This window comes from Talpa occidentalis, unplaced genomic scaffold (genome assembly GCF_014898055.3).
Source record: "Talpa occidentalis isolate TD23 unplaced genomic scaffold, MPIMG_talOcc4v2.1 talOcc4.8, whole genome shotgun sequence".
In the NCBI taxonomy this organism is placed as follows: Eukaryota; Metazoa; Chordata; class Mammalia; order Eulipotyphla; family Talpidae; genus Talpa; species Talpa occidentalis.
Window position 1 is genome coordinate 111,697,530 of NW_023605194.1, and position 12,132 is coordinate 111,709,661.

General features: G+C 36.6%; 1 protein-coding gene across 7 annotated transcripts in view; it reads left to right on the forward strand.

Annotated features, from left to right (window-relative positions):
• Positions 1–12,132, forward strand: part of INPP4B (inositol polyphosphate-4-phosphatase type II B) — a 543,252-nt gene that overhangs the window by 230,677 nt on the left and 300,443 nt on the right. The gene's annotated exons all lie outside the window — the stretch shown is intronic.

Sequence of the window (12,132 nt, forward strand, 5' to 3'; positions counted from 1 at the left end):
TAAGCTGGTTATATCATGCTAACTTTTATTTTTATAAATACCTTCCTCATTTTCTGTGCCAAGTAAGGCACAGATCACATAACTGCCAGTAAACAGTTACTTAGGCTTATTTAGACAATTTTCACCAAGAATGGGTGGGATGGGTAGTGGGTACAAACAAATTAATAGAGGTAAGTCTTTGCATCCTTCTAATTGGCAATGTGCTAAAAATACTGTAGGTTTTTAGTGCAATGACTGGAGCCAGTTAATATACAAGTAGAAGAGCATGAAGTTTACTATTGGAAAAGAGTTGTGGTTTTAGGATAATATTGAAAAAGTCAATGAATTGGAAAGGAAAGCAGTAATTTAGATGTGGTTTTGCTTCTGTAAGTGTAGCAGTACTTGTGGGTATAATTATTTACAGCTTTGACTGGTTTATTTATCCTGTGTTTAGTGAATAAAGCAAATGCATTAATTATGCTTTAGTTGAGGCAGAGATTAACCCTATGACACATTTTGTGGAATTAGAAAACTGTTTGGAAGTCTTCGAGCCTATTAATCTCTTGTGTATAAATTTGAGATTTTCCTTATTAACAGATGTGTCCTTGGTTCTCTATTGTACTTTTTAAAGATGTAAGTTCTCCAAAGATAGTGTTACAAAAACATATTAGACTGGAAATTGCTTTTACTGAATATCAGTATAAATATAACTTGTGTATATTGCATTGCTTGTTGGTTTGGCATTATGTGATTCTAATAGTCAGAGTTAGGCCAGGAAATTGAGTCTTTGCATTGTTTATTTATCCTCTGATATCAGTCCCAAATGGACAAATGGGATATGGCATGGCTAACATAGTATCAGTTAAAAAGGCCTGTTTTATTATTTATTTTTATAATATTTCACTGGCTCATTTGTTTACATAACTATATAATTTCAGGGGTACAGTTTGATGCTTCGACATGTGCACATGATTCACGTACCACCTCCAGAGCTCCTGTGCCATCATGCCATTGCATAACCCCCTCTAACTCTCTGGGCAACATCATGTTTGTTGTAGTCTCAGAGATATTTTTGTTGTATTTTGCCAGTTTGTTTTCATTGGTTATTTATGTTCTGCAAATGAGTGAAACCATCCAGTAATTGTCTTCCACTTTCTGATTTATTTTACTTACAGAATCATCTCAAGTTCTGCCTATTTTGTCACAAAAGGCAGTTTCTTTTCTAATAGCTGAGCAGTTTTCCATAGAATATATAGATCCCAATTCCTCCATCCAGTCATTCATCGATGGGCATTTGGGTTGGTTCCATGTCTTGGCTGCTGTGATTAATACTGTACACATGGGGGTGCATAAATCTTTTCATGTTAGTGTTTTCATATTCTTTGGACACATTCCTAGAATTGGTATTGCTGGATCATATGGCATTTCCATTTTTTTAAAGGACTCTCCATACCATTTCCCATAGCAATTGCACCAATGTACATTCCCCACAATGGTGACTCAGTGTTCATTTCTCTTCACAGCCTCACCTGTGCTGCTTGTTGTAGTTATTTTGCAATAGACCATTTTCACAGGTGTGGAGTGATATCTCATTGTGGTTCTGGTTGGCATTTCCCTTATAATAAGTGGGGGTGAGCATTTTTTCATGTGTAAAAAACCTGTTATTGGTGAGCATGCTAGAGAAACATGGCAGCCACAAACGTTCATATATGGTATATTATAAAAGGACAGAATAAGGCAAAAAGAAAAGAGCCAATAAAACTAAAGCCAGAAAAGTTCAGGTCAGCTTATGAAACAATAGATCCACTTTGCTCTAATTATATAAACATTTTTATACAGGTGTACCAGGTCTTCTTCCTTGTTGTTGTTGTTGTTTTTCTGTTTACTAGTTTACAATTCTATCCCCCAAAGAATTACAATGAATCTAAATAGTCTCTAATTTCCTTTATAACTATCAATCTTAAAATGTCAATTTTCATCTTTGTATTGAATAGTGGCAGGTAAATCTGTTTATAAAAAATTTGTTGTTGTGATAAAGTTAAGACCTAATTATCAACTCTGATGGACTGAAGCAGATCTGTGAATAATTCAAACTATGTGTAATCCAAAGTCAATTTTTCATATTATGTTTGACAGAGTTGAAATAAAACACAAAAAACAGAACATATGAAATTTATTCTCTACAAATATGAGTCAGTTATCTTTTTTTGCATAAAGGATTTCTCTTAAACAATAGGAAAAGCAATGCTCTAATGAAGATATGTCAAAAGGTCTTAGAGAAAATGTTGCTAATTAAAAGTATATGAAGGGAAACTCTCACCCACAAATGGTGGGTGAATAGGTACAACCATGTTGGAAATCTGTTTGACTCTAACTATTAAAGAAAGAAGCACATGTGTAGCTCATGACCCAGCAATTCTGCTGTGTACACTTAAAAAACATGTACTTATAATCCATGAAATGGCATTCCTATGAATGTTCAAAGAAGCACTATTCATTATAGCCAGAAAAACAAAATTTCTCAGATACCCTTTAATAGTTGAATGCATAAATAAATTTTGGTATAATCATGCCACAGAATAACCTACAGCAATGAGAATGAATGCAAGAAAATGGATGCATACTAAAAAGAATATTTATGTAGGCAAAATTATCGAGACAAAAATAATATATACTCTATAATTTTTCTTATACAAAGTGAAAAACTGGCAAAACCGGATTTCTGCTTCAAAGTAGATTGTAGCAAGTCATGTGAGGTTAGCAAAACTACTGAGAGAAATAGTAAAACTGGATAAATTACAAAATCATATTTTCAAAGACACCCAAAAGCTGTGGAATCAGTGGTTTTTAGATACACTCAAAATCCCGACGGGAAACATTTCAGAAGTGAGCTGAAGAGAGCAGCTGTGGGTTCCCCTGGGACATTTTCCTCTAGGATTGCCTCAAGAAAAGCACCGCTCTGACCAAATGCAGTGGCCACTGGGCATGGAAATCACAAAATTAGAGAAATCAGAGACTTCACACCCAGACACTTCATCATGCAGCACATTCTGGGACTTTGTGTGAAACTATAGTACCTCCCCAAAGCCCCTGAAAATCAAAGGATGCTACATTCTCCCCATCACAATTAAAAAGAGTTTGGGGAAAAAATCAGTGGTAAGATGATAATGGCAAACGAACAATGAGTATTGTTGACTTTGTTGTGGGGGTGCTGAAGAGTTCTGGGGTACATTAGAGTCTAGCTTAGCCACAGGCAGAAGGCAGCAACTGGAAGACAGACACCAGAAGGGATTTTTGCATTGTTTATCAGTTTGCTATTCTGCCTTTCCTAAGATTAATAATGAACTCATATTATTCCTAACATGAAACAAAACAAAATACTTACTGTATAAATATGTAGAGAAATTGGTATTCAACATCTTTGTATCTATACTGCACATAGATACAACTTATAAAAATAAAAATTAGGGCATATATAAATATAATTCTACATGTTACAAATGAGTAATAAATATATGAAAAATATTTAAAATAAACCATCAGGAAAATGAAAATTAAGAGCACAATTATCACTATTCGTGGACTGAGAAGCTAATGCTAAGAAAATTAACAACAAAGGTTGGAAGAATGCAGAGCCACTGGAATTTCTATTTTGCTGTTGAGAGTATGAGATGATGCAGTCACTTAGGAAATTCCAAAATTATAGTATGAGAGAACTTATTATAATAAATACTGATATAAATTACAATCTGGCCATGCAGGTAGGGGCAGGAGGATTTAAAGACCAGGTCGGGAATAAGTACACAAGACATCTCTCTATGCAGTCAGCCCACTATGGTCACGTGGCTGCAGGGAAGTGCTATTTAGTGCGTGCTTAGGTGCAAAGGGGAAACAACCCAAATGCCCAAAAATGGATGACTGGATCAAGAAGATGTGGTACATATACACCATGGAATATTACTCAGCATTCAAAAAAGATAAACACATGCAGTTTGTAGCAACATGGATGGCGCTAGAAGGGATCATGCTCAGCGAAATAAGCCAGAAAGAAAAAAGAAAAATACCGGATGGTCTCACCCATAGCAGGAATCTAGAAAACTTAAATAAGGGACCAGGAAAATGAATAACTATAAGAAAGTGAAAATCAAAATCAACAAACAACTATGAACCAGAGACACTCTATGGAAGGTGGGGGGCAGGGAGGGGAGGGATTGGGGTCAAAATAAGGGGGTTGCAATTGTATGGAGAATATAAAAATAAAATTTATTTAAAAAAAAAAAGGCTTTGTGGATGTCTGTCCACGGCCAGTCTTAACTCGTATTGCTGTTTGGTGGCGGATGGCTGTGGGAAGCAATTCCTATAATGAAAACACCAGTTTGGAAATCTAAATATTAGTTTCAATAGCAAGTGTCCATTACCTTGGACAAGAAATTGAAAATATATTGGGTAAGAGCATGGATTTAGAATCACACAGATTCACTCAAATCCCAATTTCTTAAACTTGTTGAGCCCCTATTTAAACCGGTTCATATAATGGATGTCAGACAGTAGGCAGCTACCAATATATTTACTAGTTCTTAAAGACTGAGTTTTTACTTTTGTAAACCAGAAATCATGAGACCTGTTCTTATTCCCTTTATGATTGTCCTGAAGATCAAATGAGATAGTGTCTCTGAACTATCTGGACTGTGTTATGAAAAATAGATTATATTCCTTCTTAGCTGACAAAGGAGTATTGATTGATGCGCTGTTTACATAAATTCAGATTTTGGAAAATGGTCCTTTTTTAAAATCAGTATCATCATTTACTGATTTTGTGGCTCAGAGATAACAGACTAGCAATCTAAATGTTAAATACTTAAGGTCATTGCTTTTTTTTTTTTTTTAATAAGAAAGTTTCCACTCTTGTAAGATATTCCTGAAAACATTTAAATGAAGATTGAGCATATCTCTGGGTTCCGATTGCTTTGTTCTCTTCACTCAGCTTTCTGGTCTAAGATCAAAGTCTCCTCTATGAAAGCAAAGAAGCATCTCCCTAGTGTCAGGTTAAAAAATGTATCTGTGCACGCCTTTTCTGTAGGCTATTTCTGTTCCTGGGAAGGAGCAGACTAAGACCCTGAAATCTCATAAAGAAAGAACAAGGAGTCTCTGATGAGTAGTCAGGTACCTCTGCTCTAGTGTCCCAAAGGACAATGAGCATTCTGGTAACTTCAGCACCCCCACCCCTTGCTTGCATACTCATTTAAATAGAAATCATTGTTAATTAGACACTAAATACTGTTCCCAAGTGATCCAAGTTTTTCATTGTAATTTGACTGTATATGGAGACTCATACTTTATTTTGGGTGCTGTTTTCTGATGTTCTTAAGTTTTAAATACTCTTCTTAAGAGAGAGCGATAAGAACCGCACATGATATTCTAGCACAAGAAAGGGGATCTGATATTTTTACAGTGACCCTTTGATGATGCACAATGTTCTTTCTCAACTACCCTATCGAAAAGTCCATGTTTCCAAGCAGCAGTTTAAATATTCCCAGACTCACTCCCAGGCTTTTCTAGCTAATTCAGAATCCTGTATTTTGCAGGTGTGCCATCTTCTCAGTATCATTTTCTTTCTTTAATACCACTTTCTTAATATTAAATAGCAGTAATTCGGAGTTCTCACTCTAGAAAATGGCAAGAAACTTTGGTCTCTCCCCCAGAATTTCTCCGAAGGCGTAAATTGTTCTCGATTTCTGCACAACTGTTCTGGTTGCTGCTCATCACTTTACATCAGCAGTGATTAGATCCCTGCTGCCTACAATCACGCGGTTGCTTTAATCCTGCCTTAGTGCCTTGCTTTCCACTTTGAACCAAACTTTGCACAAAGCTCCACAATAAAGTACAAAAATTCAAGTTTTCAACCTTGACTAAGATCTAGGGAAACTATAATGCAAAGGTTGAAAACATGAAAATGAATATCAGCTGTGGTGGAATCCACGCACAAAAGGCTCTCACTGACCTCATTTCAAATGGTGACAGTGTTCTATCAATTAATATAAAATAATATTGCCAAAGAACTACCCATTTTTGACTATTGAGTCTGTTTCTTCATTTTCCCTATTTTCAGTCATGTTGTAGAAATTCCTGTGTATACAACTATTTTTTTGCTATAAAAGAAATTTGGAATTAGAACTATAAAATCAAAGGGAATGAAATATACTTTTGAGAAGCCAGCCACACTTCTATTTAATGATGAGAAAGAGAGCTCGCAAGTTCATCTCTTCAAGTCAATGCAATAAATCCCATTTATTGCACCCCATGTGCTAGGTATGGCTCCTGTATTTCCCCAATGAATATTTCACTGTCATTACCTGAACAATGTCGCTGTAAGTGGGTGTTAAAATAAAGTGGGCATGACGTGAGTGTCTTGTGCAAATTATATATGGTGAAAATGCCTTTTAGATTTTCTGAGATTGGTAGGAATATTTTCACAGCTCTTAGGGTTTCCGAGAAAAGTGGCATTTAAAGCAATTTCAGAATGGCATCAAGCTTGAAATTTTTCTTCTTTGCCAATTTGTTAGATGAAATATTGTTAATCATTGTTTTGATGGTTGTTTCCTTAAGTACTAATGAGGTGGGACATTTTCCCATATGTCTCTTAATGAGATGTTTCTTTATTATGAAGGATCCTTTGATATTTTGGTATTTAGTATTTATGTACAATAGATTTTGGTATATTGTGTTTGTTGCAAATCATTTCATATCTGTGTTTGAATTTTGTTTTAAGTTGCAGAAGTATTTCACATATTCTAATCCAAGGCATTTCTGCCCACCCCTTAATTTCTAACAGACCTCATAAACTTCTCCGAAAGGGTATATAAGCTATCAATTCCATTTCCTTTTTTGTTTTGGTTGCATTTTCCTTTCCAGAACATCTGGAATTCATTTCTATATCTTATGGGACACCTTTAATTTTATTCCAAAAAATTAGGTAATTATCTCAACATTATTTATTAAATAATTCCTTTCTTTTCCATTAATTTGTGGTGCTTATCTTATCATACTGAATTTAGGTTTCCTTTCTATATGCATCCTTAGAATTATATGCTCATATGTATCAATTTCTATTATAATGAAAATAGCTAGTCCATTTTTTTTCATCAAAATTTCTGAGGACAAGAACTGTCCCTTTAATAACCAGCAGAGTGCTTAGCACATGACAGGCAATAAATATTTGTTGGCCAAATGCATAAAATGTGATGTTTTTGGAATACCTATATATCCCACAAATCTGAACATCAATTTCTAAGCCCGTTCTGTACAATGTGCAATGTTGTGTCACAATAATATATTTTATTATTAGATAGAAAAAAAACCTCTTCTAAATGCTCACATGCAAAATTTTCTTTGTGACTATATTTTCAAATGAACTTTAGAAAGTTCTAAGGGGCTCTAAAGTTACTCCCATTAGGATTTTGGTGGGAATTATGCTAAAATATAAATTAATTTGGGAAGAAGTGATATTTACCTTGTAAATACTTCCTCATTCACACTTGTGTTACAGTTCCTTATTTCTTTGTATAGCTTTTTAAAATAATTTTCTTTATTGAACTGTTCATAATTAGCTTATTAAATTTTGTTGGTTACAGCTCTTTTGATCCAGGTTGTTATTGATGCTATTGGGAGTTGCATTTATTTATTTAGAAAATTTAATTTATGTTTATTGCTGTTGAATAGAAGTTATTGTTCCAGATTTATCTTACATTCTGAGACCTTTCTTGAATAATTTTATTAATTATAATAGAATTTCTTATAGTGTTTAGTTGACAAGAAGTTTAGAATAATTTCATTGCTAAATTCCAATTTATCTTTCAAATAAACAATGGAAATTGGAGACAAAAGTAAGATTTTAAAAGCTGCTTTTGGAGTAGGATTAAAATTTTATATCTATTTTCTTTTTTTTTATTGAGATAGCATTGGTTTACAATACTACATATGATTTAGAGGTTAGGATCATGCCACAGAGGTGTATGTTCCCATGCCCCACCTACCACCAGGCACCCATAGTCCTCCAATGCAGTCCATGGGGCCCCATCCCCACTTGGCTCTCCACACACTCCCCTCTGGTAGCCTCAGTTATACAGCCAGTTTTCTAGCGTTTGTTATTGATCTGGTTTTGTATGACTCTTTGTTTTGTTTCTTGACTTTCAAATATAAGTGAAACCAGGATTTGCCATTCTCTTTCTGACTTATCATACTTGGTATCTTCCATTTCAATTCGATCCATGTTGTTGAAAGTAACAAGAACTCCTTTTTTATAGCTGAGTAGTATTCCATTATGCATATATATATGTGTGTGTGTGTATAAATACATGCATGTATGTATGTGTATATGTGTATCTATACCATATCTTCCATATCTTTGTAATCCAATAACCATCCTTTTATATATTTATTTTTTTAAAGATTTATTTTTTATTTATACAAGAGCTGGGGTACAGGCCAGAGGCACAGGAGGCTGAGAGGATTCACCAGAGACAGTGTGGGGAACAGAACAGGCAGACAGACCTAAAGCATTGCTGAGGGGAGCAGCAGGCGCGACAGGAGAGGTCTGCCACGCCATGTAGGAATCTCCCTGGCCGGCTGGAAATCCAACTTGTGTTGCAGAGGCTGTGGACAGCTTCACAGCACTGTGCCCAACCTGCTGCACCACCGGGGAGGCCCACCTTCCATTTTAGAGAAAGTCTATTATAATAGAATCCAGTACTAGATGTTACCATCTGTGAGTCAGGCTTTACAGTGCTGGATCATTTAGGGGACAAATATGTGAGTTTTTCAGGCCCAGTGAGGACTCCACGCTACAGTTTCCTGTCATACATGATGTTCTCCCTCTGATCATTTTGAAACTCTAGACCATTGGTTCCTGTCTTTGTTATAACAGCTCAAAACCTCTCACTTATGGAAATTCTTCGCCTGGAATCATCCCAGGTTGTCTGGGACCAACAGCAACGCATCTCAAGCCCCCTTCCTTTTATGGGACAACATGGAAAAGTCATTGTCTCGGACTTTAGCCACATCCCACCACAGCAGGACTCTGGGGCAGGAGGGGATACCCAATATGAGTAATGAAACCCCACTCAGAGTCATACAGGGATGGATTTAGGGGCCCAAGGAGCCACCACTTTCTCTGGCATAAGGTGGAGCTCAGTAGACACTATACTAATTTTTCAAAAATATTCTTATGTCAGCCTTAATAATGTTTGATACAGTTTAGCATCCAGGTCTAAATTTTGTATTTCCACTTAAAGGAAACTTTTGTGCTCTGATGAAGGTAAATATTCTACTTTATCATGACTGGTGAAGTTTAGTGATAAGTGTGAAATAAGGCTTTTATTTCCATTGACCCTGTGGGATGTTTATTGAAGGTGGTTACACACTTCATTGTGTTGGGTAAATATTGGTTCTTGCTACATGATGGGACCTGACAAGTGATAACGGGTACACCATTGTGTGACATCATCTGATCTGACACAGTAATGGGAAGCAAACCAGCTGGAAGACTCAAGCTGACATAGCACAGATGATAATTCTGCATCATACACTTTTTTTTTAAAGATTTATTTATTTATGCATTCAAGAGCTGGGGTACAGGCCAGAGATGCGGGGGGTGAGAGGATTCACCAGAGACAGAGTAGGGAGCAACAGGCAGACTGACTGAAATACACTGCTGAGGGGAGCAGCGAGCGAGACAGGAGAGGTCTGCTGTGCCATGTGGGTTTCTCCCTGGCCAGCGGGGGATGGAGCTCATGCTGCAGAGGCTGAGGATTGCTTCATGGTGCTGTGCTTAACCCCTTGTGTCGCCAGGGAGGACCCTGCTTTTACTCTTCGGACTTGTACAATTATCCAGTTTACATCATCCCGGGGTGAGGTGTTGCCACAGTTCTGTATGCTTTACTTGTATTTTTGAAAATTATTTGAAGGTTTGGATACCATGGACTAAGAGACTGCACTGCCCTCCGCGTCATCACATTGCAGGGGGTGTCACTGCCTTTCTAGATGTAAGGGCACCTTAAATTCTTAGGAGATGTGCAGTTTCTTTCGGTAAGAAGGACAGGACAGCATCTTCCTCTGTATGTACAATAAAGTACAGTGTAGCTTTTGGTGGACTGGGGAAAAATGAGAGAATGAGTTGCAGTTTTGTTCAAGTATTAGAATGAAACTACATCTCAGACACCTATTAACTATGAGTAATTAGACCATAGTGTTTTTTTTGCAGTCTATCTGAATAAAAGCTTTCCAAACATGGCTTTTCTAGGAAACTGGTGAGTGAATTGTTTCATGCTTTCTCTTACTAACACTTATCTTAAAAGCAATTCTGCATCTATCAGAATCAAAGTGAGAAATATTATGAAAAATTGTGACAAAGTTTTTTCTTTTTCCCAAATTAAATCCCAAATTAAATTAAATCTGGCCTGGTGTGATTTGGAGCTGATCGTTTTCTTCCTATTATATTAAAATACCATACAGAATGCAGATATAGGTGTGTGTATATATCTTCATGTGTATCTATGAATATACAAATGTGAATGAGAAATCTTATTTTACATTTGCATGATTTTTTAAAAATTTGACTTATTTATTTTATTTATTTATTTTCTTACATTATTGTTAGTTTTTGTGACATTATTTGATTTCTCCCCTCAAGGACATCTGTATCATTAACAGGACTGTAGTCAAGTTTATTTTGAATTAAAATATAGTGGTTGAGAAACATGAACTCAGTAAGAGTTATTATTGCTCTCTTCATGGCAGATAAAATAAAATCTTGGTAAATAAAAGTCAATCTTATATTTGAAAATTATCATTACTGATAAGAAAATAAGAAGAGAACCAGGTGGCAGTTTTTGAAAGTTATTTAATGACATGTAGTGACAAGAGTTTTGATAAACAGCATGAGATGGTGATAAAAAGCCTAAATTTACTCTAAGCATTTGGTTCACATTCAGACACTGACCCTTAAACTAACTGTGGAACTCTCACAGAATTGTTTCACCCTTTTCTTTTGTGGGTCAATTTCTCTGTTTTTAAAATGTGGATAATAATAGCATCTATCTACTAAGGTGGTGGTGTTGGGGGTCACCAGGACCACCCTCAGGTCTGAAGATTGGCTTGGAGTCCCAAGATTCAGAAAAGTTGCTAGACTCACAGTCATGGTTTTACAGTGAAAGGGCACAGATTTACTACAGCAGAGGGAAACAGCAGAAGAGGAAGCATCCAGTCACCAACGTCCAGGATTCCCTCCCAGGAGAATAATGTGGGTGTCCTTAATTCTCCCAGCAAAGATACCAGGGAAACTCGGCCAAGCTTTGGTATCTGGGGGGTTCCCAGGGGCCAGCTATATCAGCAGATGGCACCAGATGATTGCCCTCCCCAGACCTCACACTTTCAGCCCCAAGCATAAAAGTTTCGGGTGAGACTGGACTAGCTTAGGTCAAGGCCTCAGACATTCAAAATCTCTCTCATCAGGCTGATTATTCTAAGAGGTCAGAGGTTATCTTCCAGGAGTGGCCAGAGGCCAGTCCCGAAGACAAACCTGTATTTGGAATGTGCAGGGTTTGAGTAACTTGGAACTGTTGCCTTAACCCCAACTGTAGAAGTTACGAGGAAGTATGAGCTAGCCATGTTAACTTTGAATAGTGCCTGGCTGGTAAAAAAAAAGTCAGTAAGGCTTAGCTATGGTTCCTTCTAGTGGAGCTCTGTGAACTGAATGAAGCAGATTATTTGAAAAATACATAAGAAATAAAAACACTAATTTGAAGGGTATCAGCACTGCTATGTTGCGGCCCTGTTTACAATAGCCAAGGTATGAAGACAACCTAAGAGGAGTGGATTAAGAAAATGTAACCTATATAGACAATGGAATGGGACTATTAAAAAAATGAAAACATGTCATTTGCAACAATATAGATGAACTAGAGAGGGCAGTGCTAAGTGAAATAAGACAGAAGGAGAAGGGTAGACACAAGGTGGTTTTACTCCTATGTGAAATATAGAGAAACAAACAAACAAACAAAAAGGTTCAGCCAAACCAAACCAACAACCAGTTCTTGACATCTGCCTGCAAAGCTGAGGCGTCTGGAAGGGGAAGGTGGCTGGAGGGGACTGGGGGCG